At 41.8% G+C, this 11153-nt stretch overlaps 1 long non-coding RNA gene across 1 annotated transcript; it reads left to right on the top strand.

Annotated features, from left to right (window-relative positions):
• The first annotated feature begins 6949 nt into the window (after window positions 1-6949).
• Window positions 6950-8577, top strand: LOC102030241. Its single transcript, XR_001235253.1, has 3 exons — window positions 6950-7079; window positions 7237-7878; window positions 8394-8577. It is a non-coding gene; the product is annotated as an uncharacterized LOC102030241 (long non-coding RNA).
• The last annotated feature ends 2576 nt before the right edge of the window (window positions 8578-11153 follow it).

The raw sequence follows: 11153 nt of genomic DNA, 5'->3' as shown, positions 1-11153 counted from the left end.
AAAGCCTGCCCCGTGACCACGTGAGGCTTTGGGGGGGACACCCAGACACAAACTGTAACAGAAGACATGAGCATCTCTGCGTTGCAATAAAACTTTATTTACAAAAACAGTCATCTGGTTGGATTTGGCCTACGGGCTACAGCTTTTTGATCTTATACTTCTGAAGCTTCTAGACTCACTATGGAGAGTAAGAGAATATGTCTGAAGGAGTTCTGGGAAGCAGATAGCCTGAAAGAGAGTTACAATAGGGTGGAAGAAGAAGGAATCTTCCCCATTAATCCTAGCCTTCTCCAGAAGTCTGGGGAGGGAGAGATTTGAGACTTCCTAAAGCACTCATAGAAAGATTTAAATACCTCTGCCTGAAAGAAAATAGGTTAAACTAATCCTGCTCCTGTGTTCTACATGTTCTTTTTACTGAAGGTAGAAACATCATCTGAAGTTTCGTCTATTACCATCTTAAAACATGTGGACGCCACTTGAGTTTACACTCTAGTGTAAGCTTGTGGATTTTAAGCTTATACTGTAATGTGTAGTTAAGTGTGATTTTGTCCAGTGCAGTATAACTTGCAGGCATACAGGCATACGGCTCTGGCTCAGTGTGTGCATGTGTGTGTGTGTGTGTGTGTGTGTGTACCACAAAACAATGCCATCTGACTAAGCAGTAGGCTTGGTGCCAAATGCCAACATACACAGCACATGAAATGAACCTCATCCTCCACTTCCTTCTCCCCCAGGAGTCTATAAAAAGACTGAGAAGGCTGTTCAGGGTCAGAGCTTGGACATACGCTAAAGTGGACATTCTGGAGTATCAGGACCAGCGGCAGCTGCAGCAAAGTTTCAACGACAGTTGCCCCCTGCTGCCTACCCTAGCACATCCGGGATACAGAAGAGGAAACCCTCCGGACTTCCAGGCCGTGGAGACCGCGAGGGGAAGTGACACAAAGCACACACTATAGAGCTATGGGAGACAGCTGCGGGGATGCCAAAACTTTCTCTGCCACAGAGGAATGGCAGAGACTGAATCCATTGGTGACCAACTTTTCTCCACTCTGCTTCTTAAGTAAAACTAGGAAAAAATAAAGGAGGTATCAGAATCAGCCTTTGATTCATGCTACAAAATATGCCAAAATTCAAAAGACTCTGAAGTTTTCCAGTTCTTCCCCATAGAGACACTAAGCAAATTATCAAATGAACAGTATTTTTATTTTAAAGAGAATAAAAATAAAAGAATAAAAATGATGCACAATTTCATAACAAGATGACAGGAGATTAACAATGGTTTTTGCATTGCATATTGTTATCTTTAAGTAGTTGTTCGGATTACCAGATACAGGCATGCAAAGTTGACCAAGCAATTAAGCATTAACTGTTCCTTTCAATAAACCAATAGAAATTAGTGGTTTTATATTAAATATATATTGTGGAATTTCCCAAACATATAAGAATGTACTAAATAACAAACACCTGTGCATCTACTATGAAAATCCACTGAGTACTCATGAATCTGCCATGCTTGCACTGTTTTAAAAATAAATAAATAAAATATTGAAGATACAAAACATGAGTGATTTGCATCAGCTGAAGCTTTCTGTGTATCATTTCTTCCATTTCCCTTGTGTTCCCAGACATAACTCCAGTAATTTCTGAATTTAGTGCATATTTTCTCTTAAGCATATATTATAGTGTTATAGAATAGACACAAACATATACATAGTACATACAAGTAATATAGATGTACTAAATTCAATCTAAAATTTTAAAAATTTCTATAAAACCAATGTGTTAATTTGATACCTTTATTTTACATAAGTTAAACTTCAACATAGTAAAATTTAGCAACATTTTCCCCTTTGACATGTGCATTTTGTCTTTTTAAAGATGACTTTCCTATCTTGAGATTATGCAGTGTTTTCTTATAAATATTATCCTGTTTACATCTAAGTGTTAATGCCGCCTAGCATTGTTTTTCTCAGATCCACACTGGTGAGAGTTGTTTCATTTATGACTCTCTGTCCTGTGGCCATTTACAAAATCACCCTTTGCTTCCCAATGACCTGCAGTGCCCATTCAGGAGCGGGGGCTTCCCTGTCACACCTGTGTCCTTTCCGTGCGAAGGGGCTGGGTATTCCCGGCGGTCTGGGAAAATGCTGCACTATCTTGCTCAGCGGCAGAAAGAAACTTAATCGTTGGAGGGAATCTCTCTTTGTGCATTGATGGCTTGTGGTAATCAAACTTCAGAGAGAAGTTTCTGACTCAAGACCTACTTAAAATTCTAGGTGAATGAGTCATGCCAAGCTTGCGTGCTATTGCCGTGAGTGCCAGACTTTAGAACATCAGGGAGTCACAGGCAAGGTGCGGCCCATGCCCAGCACTTCTCCACAGAACACAGCCTGCCGTCAGACTCACAGATTCCAGCCTTGAGAAACGTAATTAGTAGACCTACAGTAAACATACTTTATCGCTGAAGCGTGTTTTGGTCTGTATCTTGCAAACGCTGAGACATTTTCATTATAAAATTCATACATTATTAAAAGAGTTTGTTTTCTTTTAAAAATTGCTTGGCAGGATAATGCTGGAATCAAACCAATTCAACTTTCTGGACTTTAAAGAGGCACAGATCCAGAGTGAGATTCAGAAAAAACAAACAACAGTCCTCAGCTATTTTAATTAACAACCACAATGACAACAAATCAGCTGTTTCAAGAACAACTTTACAAATACCCTTATGGTAGGGATTTCTGCTAAAGGAAATACCAAGGTAATGCCAACCAAATGAAAAGGGAAAAGAATCTAATTTTTGCTCAATGCCACGCTCCCCACAGAAAGCACTTTTACATGTGCTGTGCCCATTAGAACTTACTGCTGCCTCTAACACATAAATAAAACTCCCACTTTAGGGATGAGAAACTGAAATTTAAAATTGCAATAGACTCGTTAGGGGGATGGAGCTTGGTAAGTGGTGGGGCCAAACTTCGAACCTGCAGAAATTGCTCAACATCTTTTCTCATCTATTTGCCAAGGTGGCTTCTCAAAACTCTTGAACATGTTTTTGTTTGTTTGTTTTTGGTTTTTCTTCCCGTACCAGGAATCGAACTCATGACCTTGCGCTTGCCAGGTGGGCGCTGTGCCACTGAGCTAAACCCCCAGACCCTTGAACATGTTTTAAAACAGAACCAAAGAGCCACATAGCTCCAGGTGAAGTCACAACTGGAAGTTCCTGCTTTGGAGCAGACCCAGTACGACTGACCAAACGACTGCTCAGTGTCTGATTTCCGCATAATCCTCGCTTGGAGCTCCGGCAGTCTATCATCGGATGCTCTCTAAGCTGAGTAGACAGGAGTCGCTTCTGTGTTCCAAACCCCATCACCTCCCTCAAATCCCTAAGACAAGATGTGCACTGGGATACAGCATCTCTGGATTTGAGGACGATGATGTATTACGTTAGCAGTTACTGCAGAAACGTCCTGCATGAACGAGAGGGTGCCTCATAACCTTATAATTCCATTGATATTTCTGCTACACAGAGAACGCATATTCACACTAAGTGAGGAAAAACTAGATAAAAACCATGTCTGTATGTTCAGTTCAGATAAAATTTTGTGCTGAATAAGTTTAGAAAATGGTTTTCCATTTTGGAGACTTGGAAGTTCCGAACAACGAGCTGAGTGCTGTTTTGGTGCACCTGGGTGCTTCTGGGGACCCGCAATGGCTGTTTGGAAGGAGTGAGAGAGAAAGCAGAGTTTAACTTCCAGGGGATGCTGTGCTGTTCTCAGAATTGTTTTCACATATTGTCTTATTCTCAGAGCAATGATATGGGCATCTTTTATTCTATTTTATTAAAGAAGCTGCTCTAGTTCAGAGTACTTGAGAAACTTGCAGAGGGTCACACAGCCAGGAAATAGTAGGACTCAAAGCACTTGCATTTTCTGACCTCTGTGGGGGATTGGGTACTGTGCCCCATTTCCAATTTAACCCCTTTCTGTTGTGGATTCTGTGCTATCCACCTCACCAAACTTGGTTTCTTTGCTTGTAATGTGGGGACAGCTTCCTTTTCGGCCTCGTTTAAAGGACTGTAGTGAGAAACATATTGTGCTTTGTAAATAAAAGATATTATTACAGTTTTACATCTGCATCACTTGGCTCAAAGCTTGCATGAGCCTTGTCAGGGCAGAAAGTATTGTCTATTCCCTAGTGAGCTCATCAGAGCTCCTTGTCAGATGACCAGAAGGGAACCTGTCTTCTCGCACTAGACATATGTACACAGCACAGCTGCGAAGCCCTCATATTTTAAAACCTTCCAGCTGATCTGTGAGCACATTCCATTCTCATGATGAGAAAAGTTTAAAGGACATTTCCTTCAAGTATGTTGGCAAAAATGCAATGTCTTTTACAGTCTTTAGACCGTAGGATGTGTAACTCAGGCAATAAAAAATCCACCCCATGCTTTATAGCACATTTACATGTTATTCAGAAATAGAAATTATCTTTCTTTTTATTACAGCCTTTTTAGCCTCTCACTAAAACACAGAGATGCAAAAATCTGCTTCATTAGAAAAGTCTTGAAGTGCACTTACAAAAATGTTCTAAAGAATATTATGCTGGAGATTCCGTTGAAAGGCACATCAAGCTGGTCCCCATACACATATTTTGTAGGTCACCCCCTGCATCCTAACATTACTTTAGGCAGCTTCCCCACTGTTGGGATACAGTGCCCGACGTGCACAGCTTACAGGAGGAGAAGTGGAACTCAGCTGTGGTCTCAGGGGAATCCGGAGTCGGCAGTCCCCAGGCGGGAGCATCCCAGTGGCAGCACGCGGCAGAGAAAAGGTGCTTTCTTCATGGCGTCCACGAAACAGAGCAGGGAACGCGGCTGGGGAGGAAGCGGCAGGCACCACTCACAAACCCCCGAGATCCGCTTCCACGGCCCACTCAGACACACTCAGACACACTCAGACACACTCAGAAATGTGACGCACTGATCCCCAGGCAGATCCCAAAGCCAATCAAGTTAACACTCTATCCTGACGTCCACAAACGTAAAGAGCAAATAGGTTATTGCCCTGTTTTCTCAACACTGCACGACAAAGGAGAGATGTCATAGCACATTTGTCATTTTCTTCCCTTTGATATTATGTGCATATCTATCCATCTATATATCTTTGCATGTGTATGCATCAATTATACATATATATATACACATATATATATATACACACATATACATACTATGAATGGTCATTTATTCCACAAATACATCCTGGTCACCTTATGTAAATTAGCTCTTAAATGAAGCACTGGAGAGAAAACAAAACAATCAAATTCAGCCTTGTTCTTAATCCCTAGCAGAAGGACCTTCATGGAGCTGAATATTTGATCAGTGTAATATAAGAAATGATGAGTTTTCTTGCAAGTCCATGGAAACTGCCCAGGAGAGGATATACATCTTCTCAATTAGCTACCAGCCCAACACTGAGGAAGATAGCAGTGCTACCTTGCTTACTTTTAACACAGAATACTGTTGTGTATACATAAATATACCTGGTACTGTATTGATTAATAATATTTAGTTTTGAAAATCTGAAAAGCATTATTCTGCACAAGTGAGAAAACTGAATTTGGAGATCATCAAGTCAGTGTGATTTCTGCATAAAAGCCATTCAAATAAATGCTTTTTGTCCAGCTTGTGAAGATATTAAAGTGTCTTTCCATGTGTTATTAAGTTCCACATGTGCACGATAAAAAGAAAGAAAATAAATGAATTAAATATGTATATAGTTTTGCAGTGATTTGTTCATTTCTTTGCTATCACCCTCACTTTTTCTGCTGATCTTTGTCATTAACATTGACTATACTGTGTCATAACGCTGTTGCTTTTTGGAAATTCTTCTAGGAGATAAGATGAAAACAGAGGCTGACACTTTTTAAAAGTGCGATTGGTTGTTTTCTCATCTTTACTTATGCAAACTGAATTTGCTCGGTATTTTGGTCTTGCATAGATTCACACTTGCTAAAGTATGAAGTTTTAACTGACAATAGTTGAAGTAAGATTTACTTTTTTACACTTTGGAGCATAGCAAGGAGCCATAAATGAACAAGAAACCTTTAAAAGTTGAGTGAACACAAGGTAGCAGGTAAATAGAAAAGTCATGACATTAAAGTAGACTACAGAGCTTGAAAAATTCAACCGGTCTTCACTGTGAGTGGAGAATGCTTCATCAGTACAGAATAACTTTCCGGAATACTCACCTTAGGTTTAGGTTTAGTTTAGGTCTCAATTTCCTTATGGGATTGCTATATATGCACACACAGCTCTTTGCTCCATTCTTTATCTGGAAATTTAAGATTTTAAACCACCAATATCCTGCCACTTTAGAAGTACCTCTGCAAATGTCCTTTGAGGTAACTTTGAGTTTTGTACAACATTATCGTGTGCTGTCATTTGTAATGTGTTTCATGAAAATCCTTATGATAAAAATTTTAGTTCCAAAATTAAATGTGATTAGGGCTTGCTGGTGGGGTTCAGCAATTTGGCTAAGGGAAGCTGGCTCTGATGGCAAGGAGAAAGGAGGCTGGGAGCATACCCTGCGTAGGCTGAAAGGGGAAATTCTTCTCTGAAGTATGAAGTCAGCGGCCTAGGCCTTTGTTCACCTTATTTGTTGGTAGGGCCTTGCTTAGCTACAGAAACAGGGTTGTCACCGTGAATTTCTGTCCATGAGGCATTCCAAAGATACTGCTGTACAGAAATAACAACCAGCGTTGGTATATTCAGGTGTGTGAGCTGTACAGCTGACACTTTAGCCCTCTGGCCATTTTTCAAGACATTACCTAATGCATTACCTCATAATGATGACTAGAGGGAAACGTTTTCAAAAGTACAGTCATAAAGGGCCTCGATGAAGTCCACCCCAGGTCTTGTAGGAAAACTCCTTAAACCGGTTACTGTCTCTGCACACTCTGTAACACCATTTTTACCTCTCACGATTGCTGGTTTCACACTGGGACGGAAGGCATGGCAGGTGGACCATAGGACACAAATTGCACCCAGTTCTGGCCCAGGGGAGAAGAGCCTATGAACAGCGGTGACGCAGAAATGCCCCCTTCTCTCTCTCTCTCTCTCTCTCTCTCTCTTTCTCTCTCTCTCTCTCTCTCTCTCTCTCTCTGTCTCTCTCTCTCCATCTTTACACAAGGGGGACATTATCAGCCAATAAGCCTTACTCTTCCCATTCTGCCTCTCAGAGTTTTCGCTCCCTAAGAAGCTGCCGGGTTGGAACGCAGAGGCACAGAATGTAGATGGCGGCCCCTACCAAGCCAGCACTAGGGATCTCAGCAGGCTGCGCTGTGACACTTGTGCCCGAGGCAGACACAGATGACTGAGGAGCGCCTGAGCAACAGCCATTGGCAAGGGCGGATGTGAAGTTCGTTTCCCATCTGCACTAGAGAGGGCAGCCCTGTCTCTCCCACACCCAGTGCACGCAGAAGCAGCACCTCAATTTTCTCCTTCTTATGGCCCCCATTTTAGCTCTGTCCCTGGACATCATAACAATAATTCTGGAAAAAATCATCTGAGATGGTAATGTTTAAAATCTGCTTACACATTAGAGTAACTTGGAGAGATTTAAAAAGGATGCCAACATGGTCTTTCTGCCTGGCACTTGGTGTGTTTTAAAAAAGCTCACCAGTTAATTCTAAGGTACAACCATTGATCCAAGGAGGCAGAGCTTTTTTTGGTAGGTAATAGGTAGCCGGTAATACTTATGTGTAAAGGAAAGGGTGAGAAAGAAGAACCTGATGACATCTTGCGGAGTACCTTATAGAAGGGAGAGATCACGGGTAAAACCCACGGACCAGCAATCTCATCCGCACTCCAAGGCGTTGCAGGTACAATGACTGCACTGAAAATCTTTCTTTAACTCCTATTAAGTGTTTTGTTTAAATGTCCCTTTAAAATATCTTCTGTGGTAAGTGATGGAACATTCTCAGAAACACATTTACACTGGGGAGAGGCTGTGATGATCACTGGTTTGCAAATACAACCAAGATCAAATATGTTGCACGCCTATAAATTTTCAGTTTAACTGTTTCTCGAAGTACACAGTGATACTGTTACTCTTGAACCTATCCGCTCATGCGTGACTATTAATCATATGTCAATGTGAATGGATTAAGAGACACCTAACAGATTAGTAAAGTATATTTCTAGGTGTGTCTGCGGATGACTAACGTGTAGGCCGGCACACCGGGCAGGGAAGGCCCATCCCAGGTACGGACGGCAGCACCCAGCAGGGTTGTAGCCTGTGAGGAATAAAAAGAGAAAGACGTGTGCCACCCTGCAGAGCCCGTCACTCTGAGTCGCTGTGCCTCTTGCTGCTTTGCCTTTTGACACTGGCCTCTAGTTTTCTGGTTCCTGCAGCACAGACTCGCGCCTGTGACTCTCCAGCGGACTCCGGGCCGGTGATCATGGACGAGTTCTGCATCCTTGAGGCCTCTTGCTCTGTGCTTCCATCACCTCCTTGGGCTGGACGGCTGCTGAATTCGCTGCTGGGCTCTCCCGCCTCTGAGCCTATAACCCACCTAATAAATCCCCTCCCATAATTATGCAAGTATTTTCTATTGGTTGTGTTCTTTTCTATTGATATTTTCTTCTTAATTTCTGTTTTAAAGGTGAAATGATCAGGCTAATTGATATTTTTTCTCAAACTTCTCCTGCCAGCTAATCTGACTGGAGGTCAATGCAGCTTAAATCATCCAGATTGAAGATAGGGGGATATAGAAAATAACACCATGGGTTTATTCCACAGCAGTGGGCATGGAGGGTACAGGAACCATTGCTCTGAAAAGCTAATTGGACCAGAAAATTTAAAAACTTGGAGAAGTTAATTATGAAGCATACCCATGCTAATGATATCAAAGTATAATTACACATCTGCATCTTTCTCTTCTGCTGGAAGAAATGGAAGACATCAGAAAGATGTGGTTCTAGTTTGCATGATAAAGGCTGGAAAGATGTAAACTTTCATTTAATCTGTGGTTCATTCTTTAGAAAAAAAATTATTTAGGGGAAATTAAACTACTATGATACTAGAAATGGAAATTTTAAGTGTTATTTAGTGCGTTCACAGTATTACACGCCCATGACCTCTACCTAAATCTCAAGCATTTTTATCACCTCAAACATTCACTTATTTTTAAGTTATCGATTCACCAATCTTTGAAGAAATCCTGTTGCACCAATCACAATAAGCTACACAGAGGAATAAAGCATGGTTTATATTATTGAGAAAAAATATTAATTAGCCTGATCATTTTACCTTTAAAACAGAAATTAATATGTGGTAAAATCCATCTTAAAATGACAGGCACTAGGTAGAGCTGACTTCTGATTGCGGTTGCTGGCTGGTGGGATATTAAAAGCTTTCTGCAGCAGGCTGCATTGTTGATGGGCTTCCAGCGCCGGCTGGGAGAGCAGGCGAAGGCTGCACACGCTTGGCGGAAAGAACATCATGAGCAAAGCGGAGAAAGAAGAACCACTAGGAAAACGCGGGGAGCGCTGCACAGTTACCCCAAGACAGGCTGGGCAGAGATGTGAAAGTTCAGGGTGGAAAAGCAGATCGAACCAACGTCATGGAGACACTTGCATGACTCACCAAAACTTTAGTTTCTATTTGGTAAGCAATAAGCTCCTACTGAATATTTTAAAGCAATACAGAATACAGACAACGCAGTATTTTGAAAGAGAACTATGATGACTGGGTATAGGCTGGATTAGAGGGAAGGAAATTTTCCATTTAAGAAATTCTAGTGTTGCAGAGGGAACTGGGATGCCAGGGTGTAAACTGGAGAAAAATCTCAGGAGAGGCTCCCACACTCCTGAAAGCAAGCCGGTGGGACCTAAAGGAAGAGGGTTTAATGTGCCGCCAACACCTCATTCTGCTTCTAACTTGTTGCTTCCTGTTCAAGACGCTGTCTAAGTAACAGTCCAGTCTTACTGGTAATTTACAGAGCCAGTGTTTTAGTTAGTAATCATCTTCAATGATAGTTCCTCAAGAGACTCTCATCCACAGAGTTACGGGACTCCTGTGACCAGGGATGTGTCGTACTGTTAGTGGCAATGGTGACTGTGAAAACCCAGCAATGAACCAAAGCCAGTTTTCCTCTTCGGCAGTAGCTTATATTCAAATTCACAAATAAATTTGTGTCCTCTTGAACACAATATACATAGTTCGTTCCACCTCTCCTTCATTTGCCTACTGTTCCCTTAGGATCTAGCTCCTAACGGCTGTCAATGCCGAGTCTGTTGTCCTGCTTCCCTACCCCGCAGATGACAGGGACAGGACATGTGGACCACTGCTCCTGGTTTCCAAGTCTGCATGGTCACAGCGCATCTTCCCACGCATCCTGGTCAAGCTTACAGTCCTTCTCAGCACAGAACTATAGGCAGCCTGCACATATATGATGTCTGAAAACACAATACAGTGTATGTTTAAATAAAAACATTTAATACCAAAAGACACATTGACATTAACCCCTCTCAACATACTCTCCCTCAGTGTGAGCACACTTATTCCATCATCACTGCCGCTTTCTGGAGCAGTTTGGGAAATGCATTTTCGTGGGTGTCTCTAGTTGTGCTGTCATGGCTCCCTGGATGTCGTGAATCCCCTGAAAACATTTCACATCTCGTGGTCATTCTGACTCTGGGAAGAGCCTAAAGTTGCATGGTGCCAGATCTAGTAAAAAGGGATGGAAGACTTGCTGCGATATTTTTGTTTTTCTGTCATGCCACTGAGCACAGCATTCACTGTATTTTTGATCCTACCTCAGACAATCACAAGAGAGGATTTCACAGTGGCAAGCATAATAGGACAGGTGTATCTGAAGCGACAGGGGACAGTTTGGGGAGATCAGTGGCAGTGTGTCTTTTACTGTAATAAAGGTTTTAATTTAAATGTGCACTGTATATTTTATTGCCCCTTGTATTTCACAGGGGCAGCCTCCGAATTATTGCTTATTGTGGCTTGTTCACTCCCCAGCCTTGAAGCAAGTGGTCTCTTCTTTCTCTCATTGTTAAAAGCTTGTTTCAGAGCAATATCATTCCTTTACAATTTATCCCATCATTCAATTTCAAATTTCTCCTTTGTGCAATCTTCTTACAA

The sequence above is a fragment of the Chinchilla lanigera genome, unplaced genomic scaffold (assembly GCF_000276665.1).
Source record: "Chinchilla lanigera isolate Chin_1 unplaced genomic scaffold, ChiLan1.0 scaffold00039, whole genome shotgun sequence".
In the NCBI taxonomy this organism is placed as follows: domain Eukaryota; kingdom Metazoa; phylum Chordata; class Mammalia; order Rodentia; family Chinchillidae; genus Chinchilla; species Chinchilla lanigera.
Note: the sequence above shows the minus strand (reverse complement) of the source record. Positions and strands in the feature narration are given on the sequence as shown.